Below are 13,589 nucleotides of genomic sequence, written 5' to 3'. Positions count from 1 at the left end.
TTGATCCTTTGATAAATATATTGATTTATTTGGCATGATACTTACATCAAATATGGCCGTAGTCAAACATCAATATCAAATTCTGATTCCACTTGATCTGCCAGGTGGTTTGTTGTTTGCCGTTCTGGCTAGTTGCCACCGGTCACATCTAAGCAATATTCCATCCAACCAGCCAACCAACATCAAATAACCAGATATGCAAATAGCAATATCGTTTCGACGTCCGCGGAAGGTGCCAGATTCCTCAACTCAACTGCCAGTATGGATATTAACCGAGATGATGGATATCGAGACAAAATAGCAAGTAAAAAATTCGGTACCACTTTACCACTCGATTTATCGACTGGCAGCCTCGCATTCTTCTTCGGCTCACTTGAATGCACCATTTAGCAGTAAATTAGGGAAGTAAGGCATTCTCACTTCGAGACGAGTTTTACGACTTGGATCAAAGTTTATGGGGTGCTGTTGTTGTTGTTGTTGTTACGATTGTAGGCGTTGAAAGTTGAAACCGAGTGAAATTTTTCCGAGGACACAGCTGACTGAACGCGGACAAAGTGCGTCTCTGGAGGGGAGTTTTGGGAGTGTTTTGATGAATTTTATACTCGCTTTTTAATGGAGCGCGGAATTTCTCAACGGAACAATAAAAGCTCGACATGGTTTGAAGCTTGTCAATAACAACATGGGTAAACTTTATTTGTAGCTTTATTATGAAAATATGTTTTCACTTGAGGGTTTGTCATAAAAAGTATTACAGTGGAAAAAAAGATTAGATAATTAAAATTTTTTGACGATAATAGCAATTGCATTAAAAAAATCCAAAAATTTGGTTAATAAAACTTTGCATCCCATTGCAAATCAATCTTCAATTTGTAAATCTATTTGAGAGTATTATTTTTCGAAAATATTTCAATGATTTAGTAGCTACAGATTTTTTGCTCTTATGTATTTTCTGCGAAACATTTTCCCCCAATAGGTGATACTTGAACAAAACACTCAGATCAGCATGTCCAAAACACCAACTGAACAGTACCCTTTTACACGCTACCTGTTTTTTTTAGGTGAATGGATCCTCTGGGAAAATCGAGCCACTTTCTTCCAATTCATTCGTTACCTATCTCGTTTCGTGAGTGGTGCACATTTTTTTCTCAATACTCTAACTTTTATCGGGAAACTTCTCAGCTTCCTAGAAAGGTAAAAAAAAGAAAAAAAATACAGCGACATTCACCGTTCAGACCCAAGCATTGTCTGCTGGGCACGAAAGGATGGGCAAACGAGAAAATAAGTCCATTTTCTTATGGGAATTCCTGCCACAAACGACAAACGCACAGACACACGCGTGTGTATCCTATTTCAATGGTGAGACACAAACGCACGGACACACGCACGCACGTGAATGTTTTTCCGTTTTCCCACTGGGAAAGCATTATGGCGTTTGCATGTACCTACGTTTCGTTCGACAACTGGCCCGGCTAGCTCTACGGGGTGTATCGATACGTGGCGCCTTGAAAGGTGTCTTCGCTTTCTTCAGTCGTGGAGAACAGTTGTCTTACAATTTTGGGACAGTCGCAAATTTAAGACTAGATCTCAGACACAATTATTATTTATGTCTAAATATTTTTGAAATAATCAAAGTGCACGTGTTTCTGGGGACCCCAAAGTTCATACTTCCTCTCGAGTTGAGCCTGCGCAGTATTTTTTGTCAATTTGTGTAGGTCAGTGTGATAATCCAAATAAAGATCACAAATCAGATAAATTGGAGTGGATGATGTCTGATTCCTCAGAATTCAATTCCCCCATGTTTAATTTCTCAGAATTCCATTCACTCCAAACTCTAGAATGACCCAAACCCCACAATAAACCATTTTCCAAAATTTGTATTGTGAAATTCATAATCATATTCTTTTAAATATGTGAAGATATGAAGATTCCAAGATTTCATGTTTTCAGATTTTAAGATTGATATTCTTATAAAAAATAGAGTTTTGTAGTGAGATTTTTTTTTGACAATACCGATAACACAGGCCGGATTTATGTACGGATTTTTTCGTATAATATTCATTTGTAAGAAATTGAATCCTTAAAATTTAAATGCATTTTTGCTTTGGCCAAGGCTTTTGCAAATAAAACATTTTAATGTAATTGTCAATTTGATTATGAAACCGATAATTTGAGTCGTTCTCCGGTTTGCCTCAGTTCAAACTTGATTATCAATTGTTTCATTTCAAATTCCAAATTCATTCAAAAACAAATTCATGAAATAATAAATCTAAAAGCTTCAAAAAGCTTGTGAAAACCTGTTAAATTCTTAATCAGCAAATTTTCTCGTGAAAACACTCAAAGCGATAATGCTTGATAAAGCAAACATGACAATTCGTAAACATTTAAACATTTGACAATTCAAAAACCATAAAGATTTGATTCAGCAAGTTACGGTTTATTTTGAGAATGTTATAAAACGTGCAAGTCATAAGCTTCAATTTTGGCTTCAATGTGAAATCTGTAAGCTGTGAATACAACTCAGTTTAATCTTTTTATGTTCCAAATTTATCTGAATAATTCCTTAACAGTTATTGTTATACCATGCATGGGGTCATATCGGCTAAGTGTACGGATTTTAGCTTAGCAATACATAGTTGGTAGCCTTATTATGAACAACTTATTGTTGACGAAATATCCAAAAATAACATACCTACTGAAATAGTAGTTTATGCAACAAGTTGCAAAAAGAAGATTTTTTCAGCACGAGTCGTACATTTATCCAACGAGGTTTACCGAGTTGGATAAATACGACGAGTGCTGAAAAAATCAAGTTTTGCAACAAGTTGCTTACAACATTTTTTGCAATTCCGAAAAACGATTCTTGAATGGAATTTTATGTCAAACATTCATGCGTTTAGTAAATTCACAGTTTAAAACAAAAAAATATTTAAAAATGTTACTTTTCGATAATAATGTTGAAAAGTTCAACTTTTCAGCACCCATTTCAGTGCTGAAAAGTAGAACTTTTCAGCACTGGTATTGAAAGGTATTAATTTTCCTTTCTGTTATTTTTGGTAGGGAAAAGTAGGCCGTTTCGTTTCTCCAGAAGGACAGGAAAAGTTGACAGTTTTACAGCGGAATTGCAAAAAGTACTTTTTGCAATTCCGTCGTGAAACTACTTACTTTTCCTGTCATTCTTGAACGACGAAATAGCCTACTTTTCTGTACCAAAAATAACAGAATCGAATAGCAATACTTTTCAAAAGAAATGCTGAAAAGTAGAACTTTTCAAATGGGTGCTGAAAATTGAACTTTTCAGCACTTGTTTCAAAATGTAACACTTTTCAACATTTTTTTGATTTATGTATTTATGTATGTATTTTGACAAAATACATGAAAACATGACTTAAAATTTCACTCAGTTTGTGTTTTTTGGAATTGCAAAAAATGTTGTATGGAACTCTTTGCAAAACTTGACTTTTTCAGCGCTCTTCATATTTATCCAACTCGGTGAACCTCGTTGGATAAATGTACGACTCGTGCTTAAAAAATCCTCTTTTTGCAACATGTTGCATAATAGTAGTTTATGCAACAAGTTGCGAAAAGTGGATTTTTTCAGCACGAGTCGCATATTTATCCAACGAGGTTCACCGAGTTGGATAAATACGACGAGTGATGAAAAAAACAAGTTTTGCAACGAGTTCCATAAAAAGTTTTTTGCAATTCCGAAAACACCCTTTGAACAGAATTATAGGATAAATGTCCATGCATTGAGTCAATGAATCGTTTAATTCAAAAAATGCTGAAAAGTATAACTATTCGAAACAAGTGCTGAAAAGTTCAACTTTTCAGCATCCATTTCAGTGCTGAAAAGTAGAACTGTTCAGCAATTGTTTTGAAAGGGTTACTATTCGATTCTGTTATTTTTGGTACAGAAAAGTAGGCTGTTTCGTCGTTCAAGAATGACAGAAAAAGTAATTAGTTTCACGACGGAATTGCAAAAACTACTATTACAGCATTCATTTGAGGGCCTTTTTAATGAATGGTATTTCTTTTTAGGAATTTGACACTTATTTTTACATCTAATAATTTTCAAGAGGGGGATACAAAGAATCCAGGAAACTCGCTGCAAAACTTGTTTTTTTAAAGCACTCGCCATATTTATCCAACCCGGTAAACCTCGTTGGATAAATTTATGACTAGTGCTGAAATAATCTTTTGTTTAAAATTTCATATAAAACGTTACTTAATCCACCCTTAGGTGGCTGGTGCCTTCCTCTCATTCAAAGGGTAATGCTATCCAAAATAGACACGCTCGTGGGAAGGTCTTTAAATTACCTATCCAAAGATAGGTCGCATGATATATTTGGGATACGTTTTCATCCAAATATCTGAGAACTAGCCTCCAAAAAGTGTATAAATAACACTTAAGTGCTTATAACTTTTGATAGGGTTGTCAGATCTTCAATGTTTTGGACGCGTTGGAAAGGTCTTTTGATTACCTGTTCAATGACGGGTTACATGATAGATCCGGACTACGTTTTCATCGTGATATCTGAGATCCGGCTTCCAACAAGTGCATAAATAACACTTAATTGCTAATAACTTTTGATAGGGTTGTCAGATCTTCAATGTATTGGTCGCGTTGGAAAGGTCTTTTAAATACCTTTCTAAAAATGTATAACATGCTGGGGTTTCTTACAAAAACCACTCTTTTTACAATCTTCCGGACTTTAGTCAAAATCGTTTTATTAGCATAACTTTTGAAGTACTTTACTAAACTTCATAATTTTCAATAGGGACTTATGGGACCCCAAGACGAATCGAATGAGACCAAAACGGTCCAAATCGGTTAAGCCAGTGCTGAGATAATCGAGTGCATATTTTTTGGTGCACAGACCCACATCCCTACACACACACACACACACAGACATTTGCTCAGAATTCGATTCTGAGTCGATAGGTATACATGAAGGTGGGTCTAGGAGGTCTAATTGAGAAGTTCAGTTTTCGAGTGATTTTATAGCCTTTCCTCAGTAAGGTGAGGAAGGCAAAATTGGTGAATCTTGAAGCCTTTCTTTTGTAAAAAGTTCGTGAACAAATATTGGAAAAAAATACACGAATGTCTAATATGTTGAAGATATTTTTCAACATTCAAAGGTTAGTTTTTTCTAATCTAATCTAATCAGACCCTAGCGCAGCCAATCTTTCGAAGGGATCCTGGAGAGTGCCTTAGGTTAGATGACGCCTAGCACTCTTCTTGTCATTTATTAACATTTGTAGTGCGCCATTGCATTAGCATGCATTGAAACATCACAAGCGTTAAAGCGGCCAGGCCTACTGCGTAAAGCCGTATCGCAGAGATGACTCGTAATTGGGTTGAGTTTGAGCACTGAGTGTTCGAACAACAACACAATTCTGAATCGACAGGGGAGGAAGAAGCGTGGGGACACACCACCATACGCTCCGAGAATTTTGGTTGTATTCGTTGGGAGCACCATGCTAAGAAGGTTTGGTACTCCGGGGCCCTCTGGGATGGGACATTGTATTTCCACGAATGCCCTGGACACTATATGCCGTGGTTATAGCGCCACAACTCGCTCTCTGTAACAGTATTCCTAATTCCAGTCCAAGCTCACAAAGTCGTCATGGCCTAGTGGTTAGCATTTTTGCTTACCAATCCAAAGGACGGAGGATCGAACCCCGCCTTGAGCGACTTTGATTTTTCGTTCACATTCATCATTTCAAATTAATGTGTTCTTAACTTTCTCGTTGGGCGCAGATGGGCATCGAACCCAGAACCATTCGCTTACAAAGCGAACACCGTAACCAGTCAGCCACGGCCGCTCCTTTTCAAAGGTTAGTTTTTTGAATACATAAACCGTAATAAGGTTGATTCAAACCTACAAAAAAAAAAACCACAACTACAAAAATGATTTTGGCATTCGGTCATTTCAAGAACTTTCCAAGATTTGTTAACTGTGCATTTCTTGGGTTAGTAACAGCCATCTTGACCTCCGACTCTTTCAGTAATGAGCATTTAAAGAACGTTCAGATCAACAATTTTTAAGGTTCGTAAACCGAACGATAATGGATTGAAAATCTGCCTAATTTACAAATGGCTCTTAGCATCTTTTGAAAATCTACCCGAGAAAGAAAACCTCAACCTTTCCATTTTAAGAAAGAGATCTGCATGTTAAACTCGGAACTGTTCCATATTTGGCGGATGTCTGTACGCATCGACGAACCTGTGTGGAAAGTGGATTTCTTTTTCGGTTTATTCAATAAACAGCAAAAGGAGACGAAACAAAAGGTGTTACCGGTTGATCCCATTGAAATGCTCGAATGGAGCCGCATGGCACCTTGTTAAGCCGTTTAGAGGCTTATCTAACCGGGAATTGGAAATATACCAATAAGAACTGCTTTGTTTCAAAGAAAACGTCCTCCGCCAAGATGAGATGGCTCCGTCTCTCCAAGCTAATCCTCCCCACCCCGGCTAAAGCTTGCTGAATCAGAAAATGAGTAATGAATCGATTGTCGCTTTAATGTAATTCAATGAGAAATGGGCGTTAAATCTTCAAAGAGTGGACGACAAAACGTCTGGGACTGACAGATAGGAGCCAAGAAACGAAGAAAGTGTCATTTATTATGCGTTTTCTTCTTTCGTTGACTGGGTGACACTGAGCGCGCTGTGATTTTCCAGAAGGCGATAAGTGCATTTTCCACCACCCTGGGGGGAGGAGCAGCGGACGCTTTAAAATTCAAACGAGCGCGAAAAACGGTCCCAGTCCCAGAAAAAAAGGTGCCACGACAGACAGATCGAAGACAGTAATGGATTGAAAATTCACGCGCGCACTCCCGGTTGGCCCGGAGGATGCTTTATCTCTTGTTTAACTTTGTCGCGTAGAGAGTGGGTTGATTTATGGATTGGTATTGTTTCTTGGTTCGCGGGAGAAAAGCTTTGGGAAATTGAAGCTGTGAATTGGTTGGAAACAAACTTAAAAGAAAACGCTGTATTAGCACTTTCACAATGGAAAGAAAACGAATAGTTTTTGCCTTCCTCACCTTACTGAGGGGAAGGCTATAAAATCACTCGAAAAATGAACATATCAATTTGACCTCGTAGACCCACCTTCACGTATACATATCCACTCAGAATCATGTTCTGAGCAAATGTCTGTGTGGATGTGTGTAGGTGGGTGGACAAAAAAATTGTCACTCGATTATCTCCGGACTGGATGAACGGATTTTGACCGTATTAGTCTCATTCGATCCGTATTGGGGTCCCATAGGTCTCTATTTAAAATCTGCAAATTTAGTTAAGTACTTCAAAAGTTATGCTTAAAAAACGATTTTGGCGTAAGTCCGGAAGATTGTAAAAGGGTAACTGGACCAAGCTGCCGGCGGGTATGAGAATTATTCATTTCATTCATTCATTCAAGTCCGGAAGATTGTAAAAGGGTGGTTTTTGCAAGACAACCTATCATGTTACACATTTTCAGAAAGGTATTTAAAAAACCTTTCCAATAAGCCCAAAACATTGAAGACAACCCTATCAAAAGTTATTAGCACTTAAGTGTTATTTATACACTTTTTGGAGGCCGGAATTTTAACATCAACTTTCATTTCAAATATGTTTATACGTTGTGGCCAATGCTAGAACAATTAAATTAAATTAAATCATGTGATTACCAAAACTGTGAAACATTTCTGCGGAAATATTTCATAGGTGTTCGAACAACACGTCATTTTAATTTGTAAATTCTGAGGAAAAATGGTTAGAAAAGACATATCTTGCATGTATTCCCTTGAAATTGACTGTTTAGTAAACATCAGTGTTTATACTACATCCTGATGATATTTCTACATTTCTAACTTATTACATGATTTTTTGCCAGCTATAACAAAAATGATATCAGAGAGAAGGGATATGCTACTAAGTGTCCGGATTTCGAATCATTACGTTACAGGGGGAGAGGGGGTAATATGCACCCCGGGGCAAAATGCACCCCCAGCATTTCTCGACATTTGAAAGCATTTTCCGGTGAAAAAGTCATAGAAATTGGAAGCTTAACATTGTAAAACTATGCTGGAAAAATTTGAGCCTGGTTGGATGAAAACAGCCAAAATTATTAGCAAAATATTAAAATGTTGTGTTTTGATCTAATTTTTATTGAACTTCCAATATACTTTTTGGACAATATAAAAAGCATTTATTGATATTGTAACTGTTGATTTATACATTTTTTGCCTCAATCTTCATTGTTCTATAAATAGATGACTCGAAATACATAAACATAAAAAAATGTATTTTTATTGAATTTTATGTAATAAGCGTGGTCGGGGCAAAAAGCACCGCTGTGATGTTCCATTGTAAAAACAGCGGTGTCATCTAGTGGTGACTAGTGAAAACTGCTTTTACCCGGTGCATTTTGCCCAATTGTTGTGGTGCATTTTACCCCGTTGTTGTAGTGCATTGATTGTTTGGAATGAATCAAACATATTTTTAGAAAATTGGATTTTTAAACAATTTTGAGGGTTTTTCAAGACATTTTACACATGGAAGACGAAGAATAATAGTTGGTTTAGAACATTTAAGAAAATTCTTCCACAGAATTGATGTTATGGTTGAGAATTCACAGTTTTCCCTTAGGGGTGCATTAGGGTGGGTACGTTTTTCAAAAAGTTCTCCGTATGGTTCCTCTTGTAGGGCATGCCCATAGGGACTTTCATGCCAAATATCAGCTCATTTGGTCAGACCTAAGGGGAATGGTCTGGAGAACACTTTTCCCGAAGAGAGCATACGGATTCGTTGTACCTACAGCTGGCGCATCGGCAAACAATCCGATGTCTCCGGAATCAACGGTTTTTCCTGAAAAAGCATCAAATTTTCCTTAGCATGCTATGAAAGCTTGATGCACACCGCGACGCCATATGTCAGGTAGCTACCACGTGGGTGAGAAATAGCTGGAATATTCAATTGCAAACCTTCTTTTTACTAGAAAATGAACATTTCGAGCAATCCTGATATTATTTAGTCGAATTAACAATTTTTGCATAACAAATTTGTGTTTTATTGCTCATATTTCAATCATATTAAAACCATCCTAACTAGTCTAAAAAATCAAAGATCTGGCAAATTTGTCAATACTTTTTGAGGCTAGATTTGAATTGAACTTAGTTGGTTTTATACCTAAAACCTTGTTTTCTGCGTACTTTGTTTCCATTAAATTTATAATTCAGATGGAAATTATTCCCGGATATGGATAGGGGTGAGGAAGGCCCCAACCACGTAGGTGGATTAAGTTACAGTCATCAGGGGTTACATTGGGTCTGGGGGGTGAGTCTGGGTCATACAAATTTCTGCATTTTTGTATGACCCAATCTCACCCCCAGACCCAATGTCACCCCTGATGACGGTAGTTTTTTTTTGGACTTAAAGCACCTACAAGGCTCAATTACTCAAGGACAGGAATTGCAACAAAATGCACTAAAATTCCCTCAAATTCTCAAATGTTTTCAAGAAATATTTTGTCAAAACTGCACCATGTGAAAATGCACTGAACTACATGCCGCCAAAGAAAATACCAAACTCTGCAGTAGTGGATAGAATCTGAAAAATTAATGAGCGAATATGTTGCCACGTTCGACGCAGTCCCATTTCAGCTCTACATGTAGTAAAACCTCAATTCGGCGTGATCGTACTATCTTGTCGTATCTGGCTTTTTAACGTTTCGAGAATTTAAAAATCCGTAATGTCATCAATAATAAACTCGTTTCATTTGGCTAACCGTTCTGTGCATTGTCCTTAAGTTTGGTTCAATTTGGATGCAGGAGTCTTGAGTTAAAATCAAAAATGTTATGAGTAAACGTACATCCAAGAGTGACAAAACGACATCTGGCTAGAACTTCAAATGCGAATCGACATGCGGTTAGATAGCACCGTCACGACGACATGTAGAAAAATCTCAATTGTTGCTTCTATGCAAATGGAATTTTATGTTGCTACCGGGTATTTTCGGGTGCGCGAATAACGTCATCTCGACGTCGTCGTGCTATCTTGTCGTACCCGCCATTTTGACGTTCCGAGAAAAACGGGTTTTAATGTTTGACCTTGAATATACAAAAACGAGAGCACGCAATGTAAACAATAACAAACACGTTTTGTTTGGCTGACCATTCTGTGCATTGTCCCGAAGTTTGGTTGAAGTTGGTTGCTGGAGTCCCGAGTTATAATTAAAAATGTTTACGATAGTCTAGCTTGTACGTGCGACAAACGCATCCTGACTTTCCTGGCCTGAAATCTCTTTGGCCTTTTGTCGCATTTACATCAATTTTCATGGAGTGACAAGATAGCACGACAAGATTGAAACTACTTTCATATGTAAAGTGACAAAAATGCACGGATTTTTTTCGGTTTTTGTTGAAATCGAATTTTGGGGATCTGTAAAGGTCAAAAGGTGAGGCATTGTGAGCTGCACAAAATGGCGTTCTTAACTCAATTTGGCCCAAAATGCACGTACGACAAGTTAGCACGATGGCGACGATCTGCAGCAGTAGAACAACGGCAACTTCCGCATCCGGACCTGCTGTGCATGTAAAATTTTGAAATGCTGAAAATTTCTCCAAACCAAACCAAACCAGCAACAACGATGTGATGATGATGATGATGTACAACACCGGCAAGCGGAACGATAGTCGTGTCTGTCCAAGCTGGTTCATATTCCGGAGTCCGGGCGTTTCTCGCTGTAATTTATCATTTCATTCGGAATTATTAAAATTTTCCGGCGTTTTCGCTTTGTGCCGCTGATTTTTTTCCATACTCTGCCAGGCGGCCCCGAGGCCACCTCAGTTGGCCATGGCCGCGGCGCATGCCTGTTCCGCCGCCGACTCTCTCTTCACTGTGAAGCTGTGTTTACACAAACGCCAGAGGAACGTGGGTGGAATTTTCAATATGATGTTTTTCGAATGCAATGAAACTGGCCTCGGACGACGACGGCGCGACGAGGACGACCAGCGAACGGTTGGAATTCGGAATGGACTCCGGGCTGGCCGGGACTGTCGAAAGTGTCACCGTCGAGCCGAGAGGGAGAGAGTGACAGGTTTTGATGAATTTACTGCGAACTTCATTAAATCCAACTCATAAAAGCAGTGATTATCGCTTGGGCCGGTGGCGTTTTCGGGTGGACGCCAGTGCCACTGATGGGTCTTTTATCGGAACCATTAGCGTAAATGGCGGGACGAAACGTCCTGTGGGCAATGGGAGGCTAATTAACTGTTCGTTGAAGTAGTGACTGATGGCCAATGAAAGTTGATACTAAGTACTTGTTGCTTGTACAGAGAAAAATTGATCTTTAATTGACTGAAGATGCTACTACTATTTAAACTCGAATAAATCTTAAGAATTTTGAAGAGAGTTGCTCTTTGATTTATCAGTAAAATGTCTCGGGAATTCGACTGGAAAACTGGGAAAATTTTAGCTTAGTTGAGTTAAGTTAAAATTCGACCAAATTCGACTACACTTGAAATTTTCAAGATGTTTTTATTCTCAATCGAATTATTCTAAATGAATAATTCGGGAAAACTATGTTTGACATTGTGTACTTGTGACAAAAACATTAAATAAAGTTTGTCCTTATTTGCCGTATTTTTTTCCGAGGCCTTCGGATAATTGATTCTGGACTTATTTTTAAATTTAGACAAATTGTTATGAAATTATTCAGCAATTGCCCACAAAAACAGCATGATTCGAAAAAAAGTTCTCCGATCGGGCTCAAAATTTTTCAGCTAGGTCGCATGAAAACATAAAATCAACTTTTTTTTACTAAAACTGCGATAACTTGAAAATTATAGCGGTGTCCTATACATGTTAGGGTACCAAATTTTCGTAATTGAAATACGCAACTTTTGGTACCCTAACATGTATAGGTCATCGCTGAAATTTTCAAGTTACCGTAGTTTTAGTGAAAATGTCGGTTTTTTCCGTTTTTCTTCATTTTCCCATTTATTTTTACAAGGTACTTTAGCAGCCAAGGTACGTAGCGCGTCGAAAACCCCAGTTTTTATTTTCAAAAAATTATATCTCAGAGGATTAGAAACATAACTTCACATTCTTTTTTGATATTTTATGTAAAATTTTCCGAGGAATCAGCTAAACATATTTTCAGACATAGGCTCTTTGGTCCAGAGACCTTCAAGACAGCATTTTAAGTTTTCATACGACTTTTTCAAAGGTTCAAAGGCTAGATTTTTAAAACTTCTTACTATTTTTCCCAAAATCTAAATCACCTCTTTTTTTCGTCTAAGACAGCTAAAATCGCATGGAGTTATTTTTTTTTTTAATAAAGTGGTTTTTGCGAAAATCGACGAAAATTGCAATTTTTTGGACCACCCTAACACGGCGTAGGTCATCCTAATGACCAAACAAAAAAAAATACGGGTCTAATCATTTCAGCCAAGGAACCCCCATAAAAAAATTTGAGCCCGATCGGAAAACATTTTTTTCGAATCATGCTGTTTTCGTGGGGAATCGCTGATTGTTATTTTTATATCGAATAATTCATTATTTATGATAAATCCTCAGTTGTTTCGTGGTAGCCAGCGAACTCTTTTGGGGGTCCAATCACTGCAAAAATCGATGATTTCGACAACTTTAAATACTTCGTTAGGTGAATTAACCGCTGATTGAAATCAGCTAAATAGCAGCGTTTTTTTTTGACAAATTGTTATGAAATTATTGGTATTTTTTTATTCGAATATTTAATTATTGTTGACAAATCCATAATCCACTACTTGTATTCTGGGTGGTGGTCAAAGGGGCCAAAACTTGTATGGTGTCAATTTGGATTTGTCAGCCAGAATCAGTCATGCTAGGTGTGTCGCATGCCATACTTTAAATATTCTCGCTGCATCACTTTTTTTTTAAAACAACTGTTCACTAGCGTGGTTCACGTTTCTATGAAAAAGACAAAAGTTGTTATTTTGTCTTGCATCAACCGGAATTTCGTTCTTTTATGTCCCCAGAAGCACTCCTGAAAATTTGAGCCCATTTGGTAAGGTCTAGGAGCTCCAGTTTTAATTTGAAATTTATATGGGATTTTGATTTATTTTCCATGGGAAACTATCTTTTACATTGTATTAGGATTTTTTTATAAATCGATGAAATGACTTGATTCTTATAGTAGAACTGGGGAACAACTTTGTAGAACATACCAACATGCTAGGAAGTGACCCTTTAAAGATACAGATACTTTTAGATGGTGGCTGGCCTTCAAAAGCCACCATCTAAAAGTATCTGTATCTTTAAAGGGTCACTTCCTAGCATGTTGGTATGTTCTACAAAGTTGTTCCCCAGTTCAAAACCTATCTCCTACTATAAGAATCAAGTCATTTCATCGATTTATAAAAAAATCCTAATACAATGTAAAAGATAGTTTCCCATGGAAAATAAATCAAAATCCCATATAAATTTCAAATCAAAACTGGAGCTCCTAGACCTTACCAAATGGGCTCAAATTTTCAGGAGTGCTTCTGGGGACATAAAAGAACGAAATTCCGGTTGATGCAAGACAAAATAACAACTTTTGTCTTTTTCATAGAAACGTGAACCA

At 37.4% G+C, this 13,589-nt stretch overlaps 1 protein-coding gene across 2 annotated transcripts in view; it reads left to right on the top strand.

The window, feature by feature from the left end:
* LOC6038598 (E3 ubiquitin-protein ligase TRIM9) overlaps positions 1 to 13,589 on the top strand; it is a 196,693-nt gene that overhangs the window by 62,375 nt on the left and 120,729 nt on the right. The window lies entirely within an intron of this gene.

This window comes from Culex quinquefasciatus, chromosome 2 (assembly GCF_015732765.1).
Source record: "Culex quinquefasciatus strain JHB chromosome 2, VPISU_Cqui_1.0_pri_paternal, whole genome shotgun sequence".
Lineage (NCBI taxonomy): Eukaryota > Metazoa > Arthropoda > Insecta > Diptera > Culicidae > Culex > Culex quinquefasciatus.
This window is presented reverse-complemented; position numbering and strand designations above follow the sequence as displayed.